The following is a 21,689-nucleotide window of genomic DNA, read 5'->3' as shown; positions in this document are numbered from 1 at the left end:
TCATGAATTGATCAAATTTCTTCTTTGAAGAAAAAACATTGTTTTTCCATGTTCCCGATGTCGAGCCTGGTCAGTGATAGCTTCCTTATATCTTTCCTGCATATCCAGTTGCCCTGCTTCTTCATTTTCACTGCTCTAACTTGCTGGCTCTCCTCATCCTTCCTCGCCTTCCTCTGCTCCATGTCCTGTCGTTTTTTGGGTCAGGGGTTATTCACCGCTGGCCCAGCCTACCCTGGCACACTGACCCCACTATATCACTGTGATGCAGCCTTTACTCCAACTCCTTCAGTAGCACACTGGCTGTACTCTTGAAACCAGTTGTGATCACCTTAGTTGCTTTAAACTCTTCTAACACCGATCACAGCGTTTGCTGTAATTTGATAACTGTGCTGTAGAGCCCAAATGAGCAAAAGCTCTTTGGAATACTCATCCATTATCTGAGAAAGATATTGATTTTCCTCTCCAGCGTCTCCATGATTGACAAAGCCACCTCATTGACCAGCAGAGGTCAATGGAGTCTACGAAGAACTCTATGATAATGCCAGGCCTTAAACTTGCCAGGAAGACCACTGCTTTCCAGAGATGTCATCCAAATATCAGCATGTATAAGCATTTTCTTCACACCTTGCTTATTGTTGATGTCATCTCTGTAACCCAAGCTCTTAACTAGTTCTTGCCCACAGTGGGGATGGTATCTTCTTAAACCGGAGTCTCTTCTGAACTTCTGAAACTTCTGAATTTAGCATTAATTTGCATGAGCTAGGTCTAACCATAGGAATGCAAGGTCTGCTTGATTTGGTTTTGCACTTCCTTGCTCTTATAAACGATGCTAGCATGTTCCAGGCAGTCAGACACTCCTGAAACATCACCCATTTGAACAGATCTATCAATAGAATTGTTGTTCATAATCAGCCTAGTTAGCCTACTTGCCAAAATTGTGAAACAAATTCCACCTGCATTAAGAAGTGGAATGTTTTTGAAGTGCTTGTGGTTTGTTGAGTTCTGCTCTTTTGGTATGAAGCACATGTGTTGTCATATGGGGTGTGTTTGGCAGGGAGGTGGAGCTCTCAACAGAGAACTGCACATTACTATGTGACCACAGCTGAAGAGCATCTGGAAGCTCAGGAGATTCAGCTGGAGGCGTGATTATTAGATCAGGCTGAAAACGTCCCTGGGAGAGTTGAAGCAGGATGTCAGAGGAGCAGGGAGGCTCCTGGAGAGATTGAGAAGTGTCATTGAGGTGCAGCAAGGTCTGGAGGAGTAGCAGCCTCGGTTGCTGTCGTGTCGGCCTGCCAGTAAGGCAAAGAAGGCGATAGACCAGCTCTGGTCAAACTGGATTGATCGATTCAAGGGCGTTCCACTGCTTCTCCCTGACAAGGACTAGCCAGAGGGTGAGAGCCGGGGGTGAAGCTCATTGAGCTCAGGACACCACGAGTGAAGAGCCTGGTGATGTGAGGGACCTGAGGCGTGATCTCAGAGGAGATCAGAGAGGACAGAGGCATCAGCGAATTGTAGACTCGGAGCCTGAGATGTCCATAGTGGCAGCCACTACCCTCATGGCCTCACACACCTCTTTGCAATCAGCCAGCTTTCCTTGACTGAGATCTTCCTCCCTTCTGCTTTCACCAGCTCCCCGAGTCTGCGCCTGAGCCTCTCGCCGTACTTGGGAGTCTTCTACTGGACACCATTTGGCTCTGGTGCTGATCCTGCTCTAGACCTCCTTAGGAAATGGTTCATCTCCCGCCAGGTAGGTCCTGACTCTTCAAAAACAGTGGTGGGTCTGTCTGGTTTAACGAGTAAAGCCATCGTCTCCAGTTTCTCCTGGTCTCTGGGGTCGCTGTGGGTTCTTACAAATCTTCTTCCACTTCCTCTTTTGTAAACTCCAGCTTTCCTGATCTTTTATCTATTTGTAAAGCTTAGGGGAGGGTTTAAAGATTAGAAAGGGGTTGCACTGAGGTTGAGAATTTTTCATTTTTTGAATGTAATATATACTTCAGTCCAGTAAACTAGTGTTGAACATCATCCTAACAAGTAAATTAGCTACTGCGGTTAACCGGTTGAAAAAAATAAGTTGCAGTAATACAGTGTGGACTACTTTGACATGAACCTAGCGAAACATGAAAGGATGTCATGGTGAAGTGTATTTAAAAATTCTTTACACAAAGAGTTGTGGGAGAGTGGCACAAGCAATCCAGCCATTTTGTTGAAACCAACAGCCTCTTTACTTTTAAGCAATGGCTACATGAGACTATCCAATCAAACTGATATCAGTAACCAAAAGGGCTACATGGATCAAATACTGTCCTCTCATTTGAACTTTCTCATGTTCTTGTAACGTATTACATGAACACATCAGCTGCATGACTAATTAGAAGTAGAAAGGTGGTAAATTGAGTGCATGATAAACGTTCACACATGAAAAATCTGACTTCTTGGTGCAGAGTTAAGATAGATCAGGTTATAGAACAGTAAGTGTCCTGCAGAGAACTTTAGAGCCCACAGCTCGCCTGCATATTGCTACATTATTTCATTCACATCATGCGGCTTTCAGATACTAATAAGGAATAAACGCACTGTGATTACTCAGTAGGCTGTGGGGAAAAAAAGGATTTTGGAACTTGTAACTCATGGGGTCTTCTGTAAACATGCTCGATATCTTTAACAAGTTTTCAGGTGGAGCCAAGAAAAAAAGCGACCTGCACCGTCAGACTGTGGCCACGCCCACTCGAGTGACATCTCTCGCAGGCCACGCCCCGCGCACCTGTGCGCCAGGTTCTGCTGGAGAGAGCGGAGCTGAGTGAGTTTGTTCCGCGTCTTTTACCATTATTTTTTATTTTTCCTTTATTTGAATGTATATTAAATTTAACTCATGTAATTATGTTGTCTTAACGTCGCAGATGAAAAGGCTAAAATAGTATTTTACCGGCAATTTTTATTTTTTTTAGTTTGCAGCGCTTCATTTTTTAAAAAAAACCCCCTTGTGTACACAGACAACGTGTGTATTCCTTTTACATCGAAGAAAAACACCGTTTTAGCAGAATTAAAACGTCGATTATCCGTATTGTAATCTTTTTCAAAAACTTGGTGAACTTTGTTCACAAAACCAAGCGTGCGCATTTATCCGAACAAACAGTAGCCAACTTAGAATTTAGTTTTTTTCCCCCATCTTTTCCAGAGTATGTCTAGAGATTGTTCTTATATTTTTGGTATAAAATTTCCTTTGCAACTAATGCTTTTTAGTTTCAATGGTCTTTAAACTGTGTTGTTTTTGTGTTTTCAGTTCAGTAGTGTCTTTGGGCTGGACATGACTCGCACTTAATGGAAGAATAAACGTAAGTACAAGCATTTTATTCATTTCTTTACACCTGTCTTATTGAGATATATTCTATGCTCTCTGCCCTGGTGAAAACGTCGTTTACTACTAAGAAAACGTAGTTTAAATTCTCTTTAAATAATCTAAATACTTGTGTTCTTGTGTTTCCAGTTTGGTGTCTTCGGGCAGGACGGACTTGGCTCAGCTGCTGAAATTATCTCTGTAAGTATAAAGCTTTTTATTCGTTTACACGTATCGTATTGAAGTACACGACAGTTGTCAGAAGAGGACTCAAACTAGGCGATACTAGATTTTTCCAGGGCAGAAATGGTTTTGACCCGACAACACTGTAGGCCTGCTATTTATAGCATCATTTTCTGCTAAAACTGCGATCAATGTCGCTTTTTTAATGCGCATAATACAAATTCGTTAGAAGCCGTTTTAGCTTCCAAAATGCATCACAATATGGATTAATTGTTCGTGCATTTACGAACTTGTTTTAGTAAAAAGAATGTGCTTTTCTCTAATCGACACACTGGAGCTGTATTGTGTTCCTGTATTCACACTTTAAATGTAACTGCTTCTATACCTTGTTGAACAGAACACTCTGTTGCACCAGGCTAATCGCTTTATTGCTACTGTATCTTTTGAACGTGTGAATCAGTCCAGAAACTCGATCGAAGTAGCTAGGATAATTTCGAGATCCTGTTTCTAACCGAAAGTTAATACTGATTTCTGTTGTTTTACAGGAATTGCAACGAAGTTCCAGTCTTCATTCCGGTCGCTGCCTCGACTGATAACTCGGAGAAACAGTAACGTGCTGTGTGTTTCTGTATCTTTGCTTGTAGTTGTTTGCAAATGTTTTCTTACTCTGTTGACTTGTAACATTTAGCGTTAATGTAGCCGTGCTTTGACACTTTGTAATTGAAATGCATGTTTATTTTCACTTTGAAGCCTGTGCATCCGACGTATTGTAATGCTTTGTTTTGTATGCCATTTTCGCTCAATAAATTGTTGATTGAACCTTGATTTTGTTCTTTGATTTCTTGTGCAGAGTTCTGTAGCCCCTTGGCCCTGAAAAATCCCGGTGTTGGTGAGTTTTTTGGCGGAGAGATTTTGCTTACAGTTTGTGGCCGCAAGGGGACCCCCTATCGCTTTTTGACTTTAAAAGGTCAAAGGCTACCCCCTTTTTAAGCGTGTCCAGATTTTCCCGCCAAAAAACTTAGTATCTGGGGTTTCTCTCGGGGTGTGGTAGCAATCAAGCCGAGCCTCGCCCACCCCCCCTCATTGGAGAGGGGTAGGTGGGGGCTGGCTGATTGACCGCAGCTCTAGCCAGGCCCACTCGCTCCCGGCAGGAGAGGATGGCAGGTTGGTGGTGGCTTTGGTCCCTGCAGAGAGGCAGGTCTCCTGGGGTGTGGACTTAGAAAACTGTCAGTTGCAAGCTGTGACTGATAGGCTGAGTCCACCCTGGGTGCCTCCTCTCTCTCGGGCCGAGGCCATCTCCAGCCTGCCTTCCCCTCCTGCTGGGAGTGAGGGGGCTTGGCTAGAGCTATCCTCCCTTCTCCTCCCCCCAGGGCTAGACCCACGCTCCCTCCTAGGGACCCTATTCCCCCCAGACTATCTAAAAAGGCGGGCGTCCTCGCACTTTTCCAGGTCAGTGCGATGGGTTGTCGCCTTGCGGTGCGTGGCGCACACTGCAAGACAACACTTCACACCTTCGAAAATACAGGACAATGCAGACAATGAAACGAGAGTTTTTATTGCAGAATTCACAGCAAATACAATAGCAGCAGTCAACAGAAAACATGCAGGTCAAGAATAAATTACAGCACTGAATCGGGACATTACAGATCAAACCACTGGTAACAAAAATCAAATGTAACAAAAAGCACACATTGTCGAGAAGAACTTGGCCAACGTTCGTCGAGTTGCTGGAGTGGAGCTGAAAAGGAGATCGTCGGAGCGCAGAGAACCAGGAGCCGCAGAACTGAAGGCAAAAGAAAAAGGAGCAAATTAACGGGATATCGGACTTGTAAATAAAGAAATTTAAAAGCACTCAAATTGAACAATAAACCATGGGAAAACACCAATACATCTCAGTCCTACTACTCCATTATTTAGAAAATACGTTCGGCCACATAGAAATCCAATGCTACTTGTAAATACAAGTCCAGGTAACAGCGTGTATAATATTCAAATAACTCGGCTTTGAAAACCGACGATAAACTTTGTTGCTATTATCCATCTTTACACAATGAATTCAATAGATGAATAAAAGTATCATAAAAAAGAACCAGCGCCTTAGAGTTTACTCCACAAAAGCACCATGAAACGAAAAGAAGTGATCAAGTTGGTAGAAAACTGTTCTTTTGTTAAAATGCTGGGAAATACATGTTGTTTTATCGAGTTACACAAATAGTGTAGCGGACGGTAGGGACAGAACTTACCTTGGAAAAAACTCTTTCATAAGTGGAGGTCCGTTCTTCAAATCCTTTTGTTACCTGGAGAAATAAAGAAAAACTTACGAATTAGTCGGTTTAATCTTTACAACATTTTAGCATTTCTGCGTTATTATAGTCCGAATCCGAAGAGTAGAGATTACACAGCTACTGACTTTACAGCACATGTTTGAAGACAAATTACAGGTTTTTTCGTTAAAAGAAGAGCTAGATATACCATATTTAAAAAAGATATATACTTACATGAAAGGTAGTACAAGAACGCTGAATGCAAACTTTTAAAACATCGAGAGCACGCTCAAACGAGCAGGAGACTCTTTTCGGCGTCCTAAAACACAAATTAAAGAGAAACAAAAGCAATTAACAAAAGTTGCAACAACAATACATTTATGTCTAACTGTATTCAAAGTGAAATTTGAGTTTTTGCATTAAAAAAAAGAAAATTTGAAATAAAACGCAAACGCACCTCACGACGCAGAAACTCTCCCCGCCGCCATCTTGCCGGGCGCACCTGTGGAACAGGTGGACGGGGCGTGTCCGCTGAGGAAGGACACTCTGGGGGCGGGCTCGGCTCCTGAATGACAGCTGTGCACTCGGTTACAAGGGCTCAGCACTCACGCTACTGAAGATCAAAAGAAACTTGAACTCACCAAATCATACATAAAGTATAAAAACGGCTGAAGATTTTCAGACAACCTAACACAGTAGCATTCCCTTACGAGTCTGTTTGCTGGACTCGTTTAACTTGCGGCCAGCTGGTCGAATCAAGAGAAATGTGCTGGAGAGAGACCCCTGTCGTTCCTAGTTAGGACTGCACCTCTCTTTCACTGCTAGTGCCACACCTATCCTGCAGGTGTCTCAGTGGTATAAGGGGCTGCTTTTTAGAATTGACTTCCGAACTACGCATTTATAAACCCCCCATTTGCCCTGTTTTGGAAGGCCCCGAAAATGGAGCCCCCCAAAACGGCCGGCGTGGTAGAGAACACCCCCTTCTACAAACTCACCCCGACAGCATGAGAGCTTCACCCGGGGACTAGGTCTCAGACCGGGGATTAGGTCTCAGACTGACGGGGAGGCTCGGGGCTCGACTTTAACTCACACGACTCTCCGGGAGTCGATCTGCTCTCTGAACTTTAGACGTGTCCGATGGTTCAGCCCGCGGAGCCACCAGGCCGGCCATGCAGAATACCGGCCATGTTCATCTCTTATTCAGACTAAAGCCAAGTCACAGTTCCAAAACAAGGCGGTTTCCACTGTTTGCTCGCTAATGAAACATTAAATTAAGGCTACTGAGACGCCTTTGTAATGCGCTTTTCTAGTCGTTTTTTGCGACTGGACATGACTTGTTATTTTTTCGAATGACAGTGAAAAATAAAGTATCAACATCTGCAGTAGAGTTGGGGGAGCCTGTATGTCTTGTGTCAGACGTGAAGTCTGAGCAGTCAAAATGTTGACGTTTTTATTTGTTTTAATGAAATGGTTCAAAAGATAACATCCCTTTAAAAAAGGTCATGCATTATTGAATTAATCTTAATGTTTTGTACTCGAGGTGGTTTCCACGGACGTTTGACAAGGGTCCACATAGAAGTTTAAAGATGAAAGATTTAAAAATCAAAAGCCATGCATGTAAATAGAAAGTGAACTGGTCTATGCATAGAAAACAGAATAGTGACAAGGGTGTAATAACTAGTTTTGCAATTAATGGAGCGTCACATCACTCCTTATTATTAATATTAGAGACTTTATTATTTAATGTACTATAATACATTAAATTTACTGTAGTTAAGTGCAAAAAATGTAGGTGGTAAAAATGTTGTCTTTATAAATTAATATCAGACCGCTGGCAATGAGCTAGTGGAAGCAGTGTGCGACGGGTGTTTAGGAGTTTTATATTAACTAATAAGTGTAATCTCTAAGAGAGATGCAAATTCATTTTGATTAAATTAAAAAGTCATTAATAGTCTATATCGTGTTATACACTGTATACACAGGTTCTACAGTGAAAAGGGAACCACGGTCAATGAGTGACGTACAGTACAGTAATCACAGGTGAGACTGACTGTCAAACACTAACAGTATAATTCTTACCGCTTGACCCAAAGCTAAAAGAGGGAATTCTGAAACACTGTTTCTAGCGCAAGGGTGTCGCTAACTTCTAACCTTTTCCTGCTGATGACAGATGGGGATGAATATAGTATTTTGAATTAAACTGAAAACAAATCGTAAATCCTCAATTAAAGTTTCAATAAGGTTATTTCATCACCGGATCAGTTAAAAGTATGGAATAGGATTGACTTTAATTACTTGTCGGAAAGACTAAAGGATCCATGCCAACTCCAGAATCCAATCCGTGTTTTACACATTTCTAATTAATTAACAGTCCAGAGCCAGGTGTGATTAATCTTTATCCGCCTTCAATTAGTCTCCCTTAAAAATTGTTCTGGCAGCAGTATTGCGTCTTCGTCCTTAAATAGTGGCTTTGCACCGATCGCTTTATTTGGGTAGCAGAATGTTGGACAAGTTGTCTTCCTATTTAGATGGGAATAGTTCAAAATGAAACAAGAAAAGGCATCAGAGCTTCAAAATAATTAAGAAGGCGACCAGTAACTGCATTTTTACAAAAGATTTGCTGGCTTTCAAAGAGACGTTGAACTCGAATTAAACCAGTAACTTTCCTATATTTTAACAGGCGAAATGGAACGGATCTTTGTTGCTACTATTTAAAATAACTACCTGTATCTTTAATGCTTGCTCAGGTCTGTTAGTGGTGTTTCAGCAGGTGTCTTATTCCCTTGTTCCTCCTCTCCAGCTCCCCGGCCTTCCTGTCCTCTACAACAGCCTGGACGCCGAAGCGCAGAGCTCCCGTGTGGCGTGAAACCGGACAGATGAGCGGTCAGCTCGAAGGTGAGAATCCAACCGGTCTGCACTCTGCTTGCAGAGCCTCTTGCTTTCGGGTTTAAAGAAAGAGCTTTGTGTTTTAGTCGGAGAAATCCCAGGACTAATTGACTTTTCTCAGTATGGCAAAGCAGTAGATTGTGAAGAAGCCCACAGCTGCGCTCACTTAATCTGAGGGTGGGGGGAAATACCACAGGGAAATGGTCAGTACGGGTAAAACACGGTTTCGCTCCGTTGAACACCTCCCTGCGAATAAACCTTTTATTACTTTCCAAATGTGGTGGTGCTACCTTTTTGTATACGCTAAGGCGAGAAGCCAGAACTTGCGACTATATGTATTGGAAACGCCTTTTCTCCACTGTTCAAGCAGCAGCTGAGCCCGCAGAGCAGCCGGTCTCACCTCGCGGTCCCAGGTGCCCACCGTCTCTCCGGCCGGCTGTCCTGACTGGAGCGTTTCCTCTCCCGGGGCTCCAGACTGCGGGCCGCCGGAGCGTCTGGATAACAGCCGCCTGGGTTACGCCTGTACTGTTTCTTGTTCAATTTTTGAAATAAATTGGTGTCCTTAGATTGTTTTGTGAACCAAATTGTGTATCTTGGTGGGGTCACTTTATCCAGGAAGAGCGCATCTCCACAGCGGATCATCCTACTGTTTCTTTATTGAGCCTACATGCGTTTCCTTTGCCCGTGCAGGCTGCAGAGTGGCTGTCAGTCATGAATTGAGGGTGCTTCATCTTTATCCATTGCAGTCGTTGTACAAGCTTCTTGCCTGTAAAACACCAGCTCTTGCTTGAATGTACACAAGTGGACAAGCAACTGCTTGATAGCACAATTCCTATTAATAAAATAGTTCTTCAGCGACACTTGCATTTGCTTAATATCACAGCCCCCTCTAAGTGAATATTGCTCTTGTCCAGACTGGGTCCAGCACTAATAAGGATCTGGAAGGTTCAGCTTGACTCCTGCAAAACTGGAAACTCAGGAGAGACAAGAGTCTCAATGTTAATTGCAAAGTTTTGTGTAGAAATTTCATGTCATTGGCAAGAACTTGAGAAAATGTAAATAAGCGAGGGGTTTAGTGTACTTTCCTGTGGCTGAGCACACCATGAGAAAAATGACCACAGTCCTGTATGAGCTGAGCAGCCTTTTTGCTGGATGATCATTAGATGGTTAATTAACACCTGTGTGATGCTGTAACACACCCTCACTATCTACATCACAATGCTACATCTCTGAACACCATTCCACATTTAAGTAGGCATTTTGAGAGCGAATTCAAGCAATTTAATTAATAAAGATGTATATTTAAAGGAAGAAACACTCAAACTCTTCAAATGTTTAACTATCAGTCAGTGACAAAAAAATAAACATTTTGAACATTCAAGGAATCAACTTTTAATCTGCATGCAGCAGAATCCAACTCAACAGCTCTTTAAAACATCTACTGATTACTACTTTAGGACAAAAACATCAAATATAAATCAATCTTAATGTCTTTCCAGGTCTCTGAGATCTCTGTAGTCCGCCACAACATACAGTAGATATAATGAAAGAAACTGGAAGTTTACTCAGAAAAAGACATTTCATAAGGAAAACCGTTATTTGTTTGCTTACAAAGTTAGTTTACATTTCCTTTTTTCACAAAACAAAACATGAAACACTAAACTATCAACTGATTCCTTGAAAAACAAGAGAAATGAAGAGATACAACATTCAACATTTGTAACTCCAGGTGCAGAGCTATTTACTGAAAACGGAGAATGTGTATGAAGTGATAAAATGACCTATTATCTATTATTTTATGTTTTCATATCAACATTTCTTAAAAGAATTTGGATTCTTTTAATATCTTTTAAACCCCTGAAAGAGAAAACCCTGCATAACTCCCTCTTAATAACAATAACCTGCTGTTCAGAATGACCTCTCACGCAGGTGAGGCTGCAGACTGTCGAGTGTCCAGGTGGTCCTCATGATCCCCCCAGCTCAAGGACTCAGGGGAAAGGCCTGATTGTCAGGACTGTTGAGTTATATAATATAGAAATACAATCATTCCTTACATCAAGAAATATAAAAACAGATTTCACTGTGAGACAAAGCTTGTTACTGTAGAACCAAAACTACTAAAAAGTCTATAGCGTGTTCTACACTGTATACACAGGTTCTACAGTGAGAAGGGAACCACGGTCAATGAGTGATATACAGTACAGTAATCACAGTACAGTAATCACAGGTGAGACTGACTGTCAAACAATAACAGTATAATTCTTACTGCTTGACCCAAAGCTAAAAGACGGGAATTCTGAAACTGTTTCTAGCACAAGGGTGTCGCTAACTTCTAACTTTTACTATTCATGACCTGAATCCGTGGTGATGAATAATTCTGAATTTTGTTATATCTTGTAAACAAAAGCAGAACAAACACTGACACAAACAAACGCAATGGCTTTCATCGTTGGTATGGTTTGTAGGGGGGCTGAGCTCATGGAGCTGGCCTTTCTCCAGGAGACCTACATCTCCACCGGAGAACATGTCCAACTGAAAAGTGTGGTTGTGTTAAAATATCCAAACAGGATGTCTCTGGTGAGCAATGGGCACAAAATAAGATCCTGGAAGAAGAAAAATACACAATTATGCAGACCCTTGCATAGTTTGCACATTTTGCAGCAGCTTTACAGCTTGCAGTCATGACACTTTGATGTCAAAATTATCAGAAAGTATCAGAAATTAATATCTGTTATATGCGCGACCTACTTCACAATTTCAAAACAGAACAAAAAGAAGTAAACACATATTTAACACGTACATAAAAACTGAAAAGACATGATTGCATAAGTGTTTAAAACATTTGCTGGGAAGGTTAATCTAGGTGCACATAATCACTTTAACGATCCACACAATTAGCGGAGTAGCTATCCGTGTGGAATAATAGCAGTTCCCATGGTTTCACAATAAATACACCTGTCTCTGTAAGGTCCCTCAGTCAGAATTTCAAGCAGCAATTCAACCATGAAGACCAGAGAGCTTTCAAAACAAAAGAACAGATCAGGAGAGAGGCATAAAACAATCCAAAACATTGAATAGCCCTTTGAGAGCTGTCAAAATGATCATTAAGAATTGGTATGCGAATCCTATCACCCACTAACTTTGAAAGAGATATAGGACAAAAAGTAATTAAATGAAGGAAGCATACTAATTAGGGCATGGCCCTGTGGTCAGTACTTAGCTTGGCACTAAACTAGTGCACTAGGTAATAACTGATTGCAGTAAACCTGACAGCTGAAAGCAGTCTCCAACTCCATACTAAAAACATTCTCAATCACAAGAAACCACAGTTACCGCTGCTGCCCTGAACTACAGGACTAAACTAACACCACTCTTGCTGCACATCAGTGACAGTATGGGTAGTCATCAGAAGAGCCTGAACACGTGTACCGGTCATTTGGAGATTGCAGTCCAGAGACAGCCTGCAGGCATAAGCAGATTACCAGGGGAGGCGGGTGTCCTGTTCATCCTTTTGAAACCCACAGTGCTCACTCTTCCATACAGGCCAACGGCATCTGTTCACAGGCACGTTCACCAGATCCACAAAGGATCATCTTGCCATTTCAAAATAAACGACTCTGTTTTTCTCTTCTTTGCTGCACAGGGCTTATCGACTTGGAATTGTCGTGTCACTGTAAAACATGTCCGTTTGATTGTCCTGACCCTCTTTGCTTTTCTATTCTTTCGCTTTCATACTTTTTACAACAAGTTAACTTCTATTATAATGCAAATGACTTACATTTAGTGTAGTTTTCTGAACTACAAAAAGGAAACAGTTATTGCGGACTGTTGAGTAAATCGTGGGGGTTTAGTACTGTGGTTGTGGTTGACACTGGTTCTTGACAAGTGGCCAGAGCAAAGCAGGAGTGAGAGGTCATGTTCCCAGAGCAGCAGGTCGAGGTCGGGAAAACAGAATTAAACCAGGCTGGCCGTGGTCAGAGACTGAGAGCGAAAGGCGTGTTGTTCAGGCAATACCAGTCTGATGACCAAAATTAAACCAATCAGTTTTGCAAAGTACAAGATATGACATGTGTGCCACTGGATGGATTTCAAGATCACCAATCGTTAGCGCTCTAAGAAGGTGGTAAGGTGGAACATGCAGAAGGCTAGGATTAACGCAACTCCTAGCATGGTGTCTCTGTATATGAATCAAAGCAGCTGTCTCTAAGCCTAGAGATTGATTTATGGTGTAAGACAATCAAATGAGCTTTCCCCTGACTGTGGAGTGGGTTGACTTTTTGGAGAGTCAGCAGTAAGCAAACAGAAGGGAAGTGAAACTGTGAGATAAACCTGCCAGTATTTTTCTTGACACTGAGTGTACGTGATGATTATCGAGGTCATTTAAAAGCACTTACGACCGTGACATCTATTCAGAATACCCAAACACTAAGAGCATCACAAAGTACACAGATCATGATCAAGCAGTCATAAACCTGGAGGGCAGATTTAGCTCCAACTTGCATGTATTTTTTATTCACTTTTTTGTTCTAAGGTTTAGTCCAGAATCAGTAAGTCAAAGCTGGTATAGATGCTGGCATCATGAAGGGTAAGAAGAAATATTTTTTATTAAGGTTATAAACTATGTACTGAATAATATATGAACTATATATCAAATGATAAAAGCTATATAATTGTAGGTTTTGTGTCCCAGCACACAATAATTGGCATTCTTTTCCAGTGTTTTCTCCAAATGTAACAAGCAACCATCATTAAATAAAAGTTGCACCTCACACAAAACTCAGGACCAACTGTTTTCTCCCTTGAGAAGGCAGATGTGAATTCCAGTGATGAAACAGAACAACCAGAGGGAGCGGAGAAAAAAATCAAGCATTTGAGAAGATGTAAAATAAAAGCTAAGGTGCAAAACTATTTAAAAGCACCCAGCATGAGGGGCTTGTGAAAGAGAATTAATTATATGTGGGCTACTACAGCAACACAAGAGAAAGTGCTCTGCAAAATGACTTGGGAATGTCATTTGAGGTGATGTCAGCATGCTAGCTGTTTGTAATCCAAACCCCCCACATTTAATTTAATTTAAATTGTTTTATCTATTGTAGAATATTGTACACTAGGGACAATGGCTCAAATGGATTTATGTTATTACAATGCTTTATTATGTGGAGCTGACAGGTCAATTATCAAACACTCTTCACTGAATTCTTTCAGAATGCTATTGCAAAGCCAGAGGAATAGCTGTGGTGTTGTGGGGATGAGTCTGATAAGGCACTGAAAAAAAGAATACAGCCTGTATAAAGTATGCAGACCTACACCTGCAAGAATGCGTTCACTGTTCTTTGGTACATCTCAGCCCACAGAGCTACACAGTACTGCTCCATATTCAATACAATGTTGAATTCCACTATGAAAATGACCAGGTCAACTGCAACACTGGAATTTCACATTTAAATTTTGCAGGTAGCCCAGTAATTTACCCAATAAATGGCTCAATAATTTCACCTCCTAAAATGAAGAAAGGTCACTTAATCAAAATCTGTTACACAAAATTAAGAAAATATTATCAGCTTCCTTATCTACCTTTGTTGATATCTAAGGTTATATACAATAAGTTATTGTAAAGATAAAACTGAAAGCTTGTTTTGTGCTTACAAATAAAAAATAAATGAAGAGTAACATAAGAGGCTGTCTTTGATGCAGCTTTTAGCGTCCCTTGATGTCCTTGGAGTAAGAGCTGAAGAATAGCCTTGTAAGATGACAGGAAAAACTAGTGAGATCCCAACTATTTGTTCAGGGTCTCAGATGTGCATCTCTGTATCTGGAACCAGCTGCTATTCAAATTGTGCCACAACAACAGAAGAATACAAAACTGTTGCTCTAAAGAATAGTTTCCAATAGGCTCCCGGCCCTTAAATGCACTAAATATGCCGTTGCTGATCAAACCAATATTATTCAGAAGGGACACATCCTCCACCCCATGGTGCCAGCAGCTCTGTTTGTCATATGTGCAGCCGGGCGAAGTCAAACATTAGACGTTGGGCATAATTATCATGTATCCCACACAGACACCAAATGTTACAAACAGGAGGTTTCTAAATGGAGAATCCTGATATCTGTTTTAATAAGTATATCTAAATAGAATGGTGGTGTAAAAAGCAGGAGAGAAAAATATAAAAATATTTACAATACTTCTAGCATTGGTGCCTTGCAGCTCCGAGGCTTGGAGAACTATCTGCATGGAGTCTGCATGTTCTCCCAGCGTTTGTGTGGGTTTCCTCCTGCTGCTCCGGTTTCCTCCCACAGTCCGAAGACCTGCGAGGAGAGGCCTTGCTGTGAGTGTGTGTGTTTGTGTTTCCTGTGATGGACTGGCATTTAAACCAGAATGTTTCTACATACGGAGCTTAACACAAAGGTTCTAGAGGAGGCTGTGTCAGGTAACAGGCTCCTCATTTTTTTCCTCATGCTTGAAGGAAACTGAACCCTACTACTTTCACAGACTCCATAAGACACAGAACCCCAGCTGCTTCTCGCAAGTCTGCCAGTGTTGGGTTTTGCACAACAACCTTCATCTATCCCTGTCCAGCTGCAGGGCTCCTGAGACCTTTCCCTAAAGGCAGACACACAGTCACCAGTATATCCTGTAGGATATATGAGCACTGAAGGCACATTTGGTTAAGGAAACACTGGAGTGTTCTTATCTATGCTTTGGGTTACATGGCTACAGACAGTATATAGATGGATCTGTTTGTATGGTTAAGGGTTAAGGGTGATGGTGATGGTTATGCAAACCAACCCAGAGTTACGGGTTGTGTGATCATGTAAAGGGTGTAAAGGTGGTCTGAACTGGTTATTATCTTTGGCCCCTGGGATTGTGGTTTCGGAGTTTGGTTATAACAGTACTCACCTTAGGACCCGGTGATGGGATGGGTGTCACTGGAGGCTGGGTGTCTGGGTGTCTGGGCCTGTAGTGCTCTGAGAGCTGCAGAGAGACTTCGGGATACAGACTCCCCCCAGCAGGGTCACAACACGTCACAGCTGGAGGTAGAGGCTCGGTCACAGGTCAGCTGGACTGCTGGAAATGAATCCCGGTAGCTGTGAAACTGAGTGAGGGGCTGGGCAGGACATGGCATTGTCATGTGGCTCATGCTGCTGACAAGCTGGGGTGTATTTACAGTGCCATAAACCTTCCTCTTCTCAACACCCATCTTGACTGTGCTCCAAAGGATATTCAAGGCCCTTGGATTTCTTTATACTCCTCCCCTGACCTGTGTCTTTCCACGACTTTGTCCTGCAGTTCTTTTTGAAGCTTATCTGTGCCCATGGTTGAACCTTTGCTTTTCAAATGCATTACCCAGCAGAGGGAACCTACAGGAGCTGCTGAAACTATGTGAAGCACTACAATTAAAAACAGGTGGAGGACATTAAACTGCTCAGTGATTTTAACAGTGATTGTTTACACCTGAACTCATTTAAATGCTGTTACAAAGGGGGTGGACACATATCCAACCAAGCCATTTCAGTTTTTTTTTCAATTCATTTTCATGCATTTTCTAAAAAACAAAACATATTTTTTACAAAAGTATTTTTTTTACTATGAAGTTGTGGGGTAGGAGGAGTACATAACATAAAAACTATTTCAATGCATTTTAATTCCAAACAATAAGGCAAGAAAAGGAGACAGTGTGGAAATGGGGTTTCTGTAAGCACTGTATGACTAATGCTTGCATTCTGTCTGTCTTCCAGAAAATATTGTTTCTTTACAGTCCCACTCAAAGGCAAAAAGTTTAGTGTAGAACAAATCCAATTTTCTTTTCGAAGGTCTTGCTAAAATCTAACTTCTACCTGAGCGGAGTGCTAAACAGATTGGTCGGAAAATAGCTGGTAATTCTAGTATGCCCCTGACAGATATTAATAAGTCTATTTGGGGATTTTCTGAAAATTATGAAAGTGATCTATATTATATGACCGTATTTAAGTTTAGATTTCATCAACTGTTTTGTATTTTTATTGCATTATGGATTATCTGAAATGATCATTAACTCTTACTGTGCTGTCTGATACCGCATGGAAAAACTATTGTAGCAGGATCTTAAATTGTCAAGGACACACCCAGAGACATCCATAATATAAACATTGTTTAAAATGATTTTTAGAATAATTCACGTACACAGTGCTCAATTCCTAAAATATAGATGATAACTGAATACCCATTTTTTCTTTGACTGAGGTTGTAAATTTTAACTGTTTAGTTACCGACACACACAGGTGTTATGACATCAATCTGGACATTATGCTAGACATATGGCTGTGCAGGACATTCAACATCATCACCAGAATGGTGAAGACAGAAGGGAAATTCAGGTACTGTATGCAGATTTTTCCTCAGAATTTGGAACATGGTTTCTTTCTTTCTACTCTCTAAAAAAATAACAATTTAAAATGTTTTTCATTATTGCCACTACAGCCACAAATCCTGGTGCAGGAGAATAAAAGTCCCTGTGCTGGGTATTAAATCATTTATCATCCAATAGACCTCTGAGAAATAGTTACTTTTGTTCCTGCTTCCCATAGCAACTGAGAATGAATTGAGCTTGAATATTCAAATGAAGTAAAGCTGAAGTGCTGTTAATTTCTTTTTGTTTAAAAGAAGGTCTTAAATCCTGTCCAGACTCTATGTATGCTGGAAGGGATGGGGCCAGGTGTGTCTCCCCGAACTCTTATTAACATGTGCCATTTGTCTTTATGTTACTTTATATTTATCACACCGCCAGCCTTGTGCATTATCTTCAAACTTTATCAGCTTGAATAAATCTCAAGATCCTGTATTTACATAACCATGCCACTCCAGTAATAAGTGAAGAATATAAGACATTCAGAGTGCCAAAGCAGTATCCCAAGTGGAATATTGGGGAAAAGAGTTGCTGTGCAGAAGACTCCCTACCACGCACTTTATTCCACTGAATTGTGGGCTTTTTCCTACACCTGGTTCCACAGCGTGGTTTCAGTGAGTCTGTGGTTGCACTCCAAGCATTTCGCTTAATGTAAAAGCAAAATGATTAAGATGTTCGGACTTAATTTTATCAAAGTTATGTTGTAAATGCAGTTGCTGGTTCAAAATGACAATTGTACCATGACTCTATGTCTAAAACAGAACATTTTCTCTTCTTCCAAAGAGATATTTCTTGTATGGGCACAGAATTAATCAAGTGATATGACCTGCCATTTAATGGAGTACTGATGTTGGTGGTTTTTCAGATATTCTGTTGACCATATTCATTTTATGTTAATATTTCCACTAATGCTGATGAACTGTATGTGCCCAGAAAGGCACCGATTGCTCAGTATACAGAAGACTAGAGAAAGCCACCTCAGGTGGACTGGGCTGCACAAGAGCCAGGTCCTCCTGCAGCAAACCCAGATTTTGTGCAGACTGCCAAGGCAGCGGTCAGTGAGTGTGGTGCAGACGTGCCAATTGATATGCAAGCTGTTGTGTGCAACAACCAATCGATCACACCACTAAAGCCTGGACATGTGTGCCCAGTTGCCCAGTTCTAGTGACTGATGGCAGTCTGCAGCTGCACAAGTCCTGGGATCTCCGCATAGCAACAATGCTCTTGCAAGATGTGAATATGACAGTTACAGTATGCCATCAATGCCCTACTGACCAGACTCAAGTCCTACTCAACATTTGTAGGATGAGCCGAGGTGACACACACAATGATGTCTAGGGCTCAGAGACCAGCGAACAGACACCTGCTTGTTTAGGCTGTGTGAAAGGGGACAAGTGGGTCAGCATCTGATTCACTTGACTTGATTGACTTGATGTGAAGCATGCATTACAGATTCACAGTTTGGTTTGCTTGCAGTGGTATCTACACATTACTAAACTTATTTTTTTCATCTTAAACCCCTGTAATGGAGCAGCAGTTTCACAGAGCTGTTATTCAATCCCCTGCAGGGTAATTAGGACAATTTAGATGTGAAAATAAGTGGTGCAGCAAGGGATTACTGCACTGAGGGCTCAGTAGTCTGCTTACACCAATGATTTAGGGTCTGATCAATTCAATTAGACAGCATAACCTTGCTTATGAGATGAATAGGGGGGAAGGGATGTCTGGTATTGTTTGCTGTCTTCTAAATGACCAATTACATATTTCATGCCCAAAATACTCGCTTGTGTATGATTGTACTCTATATATCTTTACAAAATATGCATATATATATATGACTGCATTATATATAAAATAATATACTGCTGTGTATTACAATGTATTGTAAAAACAATTTACTGTATTGACTAGAGACCAGTCTCGCAGGCTTTGTACCACCTGGATAACATGATGCCTTCATCTTGGATTCATTCCTCCTATTCCTTAAGGAATTGATTTTCTGGATGGTGCTGCCGAGGGAGAATTCATCTGTGAATGGCTGTCAGCTGGGTGATCACCTTGTCAAGCTTACTGTCATCCTCTACAGTGCCAACACACCAGAGCTGCAGGTAGCAGTGGCAGTTCATCTAGCTGACACCCCCTCTAGGCCGTGAGCAGAGAGATAAGAGGCTTCAGACCAGGGAGGGACCCAACCTGGTAACTACAGGCTACAGCAACACCTGCATTGTACACTGGCAGCATCCCTGAGGTTTGCTGGTCCCGCTGCTTTCAGAGTCCGCGGAGGACAGATCTCCGTACTCACAAACGCAGTGGTCTACAGTGGTCTTCTCAGGACTTTCCCAAATCTCATGTATAAGACTAAGGAGGCGGGAAGAAATATGGGCACTCAACACTTGGGTAAAAGATGGGAGCAGAGAAGAGCAGTTTAGGTTTATGTGGCACTGAGACAGACTGGAACTGCCCAGGCAGGACGGGCTTGCTTGAGTCAGAAAGGCACTGCTGTGTCGGGGAAACACACTGTACGAAGAAAGTAGTGGAGAAGGAAGTGCAGCATAAGGAGCTCCGCAGAGGAACATTCTGGGCCAGAAACACCCTGGCAAAAGCTGAGAATAAAATCTTAACTCATTCATTCTAAAATGTTTATATAAATGATCTTCCTTGTGTTTTGTTCCATCTCCTGCAGGACTCGGAACTCCTCAGGTTTAATCAGCATGTAGATGCTTCTAATATCCTCCTCTAGACAATGTGGGGAAGCAGTAAGAAGCAAACAGAGTGTTAAGCCATACATTGTGTGGAAATTAAATGCAGCGAAACTGTGCTTAAGCTTTACATTGCGCTACTAATTGTCATTTGAAATACTGTGTTTGTTTTGGCAACTGCAGCACAAAAAGGATTTTACAGCCTCACATAGACTTCAAATAACAATACGAATGAACTCTGGTCTCAGGGAATTATCATACATTGACAGGGCTAAAGGAACTACATTTCTTCAATATGGAACAGCTATGTAGAGTCAGGCCAGAGGACTACTTCACACTTAAGTGTAGTGTAATGTATCTCCTTTTTTGTGGACTATACTGCTGTCTTACCAAAACTCCAGGTTGGTGGAATGGATCTTTTTTTTTGCAGACAGATTGAATCTTCAGAATGAGATAGTGGCTTTTTTCCTGCAGGATTCCGATGCTAAACCTGACAGGTGAAACTGCACTGGGAAATGTTCTGCTTTCCAATAAATTGTACAGTCTGCAAAAGGCTGAATCAGACAGTGCACAGTAGCCATGAGATAATTTCCCAGTTCAACAACCAAAACTATCAATCTGAACTGCAATTGTTTCATAAAAAACACTCAGTTAAAGGAAATGATATCCAGGTTAGCAACCTGTGAGCAGATATAATGCTTTGCTCTGATTTTATACAGCTTATGAATTATGTTTACAAATAGTTGTTACTAAGATGTAAATCTTCCTTTAGCTTGTGCTGTGTTATCAAAAACATTTAAAGAGGAAACCTTTAAAGCTGCAGCCTGCAATATGTGGCCTTATGTTAAAACAAATTGATACAATATGTTTTCCTAAGTACATTGGTCAACATTTCCACATTTGAGTTAGTTTACCTATTAATATTAAAATAATATAAAGCAATAGTAGAACAGAATAAAATAGCTCTGTTTATTTCTAATGCCAAGCTTATGTTTACATAGAACCGCAGTTTTATGAATAACTTCTAACTTCATTAACTGCACTGTCACAAATCAATTTGATGGATGACCTACTACAGGATCTACATAACTTAAATATGAATGGATTTTGTGCTGCATAGTTCTTTAGGTATAATTGTAACTGCAATTGTAATTACTGTATTTATGGCTGAAGCTGCAATTTAATAAAACAGCAACCTTACTTGAGTCCAGTTTGATTCCCTTTGAAAGAAGGTTTTTGCTGACCTCTGCTGTCCAGACCATGGCCAAAAAGGAAATTGTTCAACTGAGACCTTCCCATCCAGTGTGTTCCTGTTCATGGTTATTGCAATACTGTTCCTGTTAATGGTCACTGTAAAGAATGACAACCAAATACACTCATCAGACTCTTACACAGTTCTCATATTTTGTTGCTTTAAAGTTTGCAGTCATGACATTTTGAAGTAGCGCTTAATATTTGTTATATACAACCTACTCTAAACATCCAAAGAAAAAAGAGTGAATAGGAAATGAATATGAAAGAAGAATAGACAAGTATGCTGCTTTTCTGCCTGGTCTGGACAGTGAGGGACTTGGTAGAAACCCAGAAAAAAGTTTTTGTTTTGTTGTTTTTTATAGTGATTGATTATTATTCTGCACTGTACTTACAATAATTTGTATCTTTTAATGATCCTATCATGACACACCCAACACTGGGGTGTCACAGTATTTTAAACCCTTGCTGTGGCAAATCTAAATTATTTTAGGTTCACAAATTTGCCTTAACAAGCCACACTGAAGTGGCCTCTGTCTGTGTGCAGTACTATTCATCAGAGCGCTGGGAAGACGATCATGTAGAAGGGGAATGTGCATCGCCAGTAAAGGTAAAACAATGCAAAATTGTTGCAAAAGGCTGCAGGTTTCAGAAATCTATGGTTCGATTGCATTGGATCGGTATTCAT

General features: G+C 41.2%; 2 long non-coding RNA genes across 6 annotated transcripts in view; one reads left to right on the top strand and one right to left on the bottom strand.

The window, feature by feature from the left end:
• The first annotated feature begins 1,347 nt into the window (after positions 1-1,347).
• LOC148645347 (uncharacterized) lies at positions 1,348-4,342 on the top strand. 4 transcript variants are annotated; one of them, XR_015928512.1, is made up of 5 exons: positions 1,348-1,747; positions 2,667-2,797; positions 3,281-3,332; positions 3,485-3,535; positions 4,063-4,342. It is a non-coding gene; the product is annotated as an uncharacterized LOC148645347 (long non-coding RNA). The 4 variants fall into 4 exon arrangements; XR_015928511.1 differs by having other exon boundaries at positions 2,667-3,332; XR_015928509.1 differs by lacking the exons at positions 1,348-1,747; positions 3,281-3,332 and having other exon boundaries at positions 1,952-2,797.
• Positions 4,343-5,051: 709 nt separating this feature from the next.
• Positions 5,052-21,689, bottom strand: part of LOC148645343 (uncharacterized) — a 42,075-nt gene continuing 25,437 nt past the window's right edge. The window contains exons 3-8 of one of the 2 annotated variants that reach the window (XR_015928234.1): positions 9,068-9,433; positions 8,506-8,719; positions 6,239-6,394; positions 6,016-6,100; positions 5,761-5,814; positions 5,052-5,300 (exon numbers count right to left, since the gene is read on the bottom strand). This is a non-coding gene — a long non-coding RNA (uncharacterized LOC148645343). Of the gene's footprint in view, positions 5,301-5,760; positions 5,815-6,015; positions 6,101-6,238; positions 6,395-8,505; positions 8,720-9,067; positions 10,682-21,689 lie in introns of both variants that reach the window. The other variant, XR_015928233.1, reaches the window with a different exon arrangement.

Source organism: Lepisosteus platostomus, chromosome 19 (genome assembly GCF_059453375.1).
Source record: "Lepisosteus platostomus isolate fLepPlt1 chromosome 19, fLepPlt1.hap1, whole genome shotgun sequence".
Classification (NCBI taxonomy): domain Eukaryota; kingdom Metazoa; phylum Chordata; class Actinopteri; order Semionotiformes; family Lepisosteidae; genus Lepisosteus; species Lepisosteus platostomus.
The sequence above is the reverse complement of the archived record's forward strand: the minus strand, read 5'-3'. Positions and strand labels throughout refer to the sequence as shown.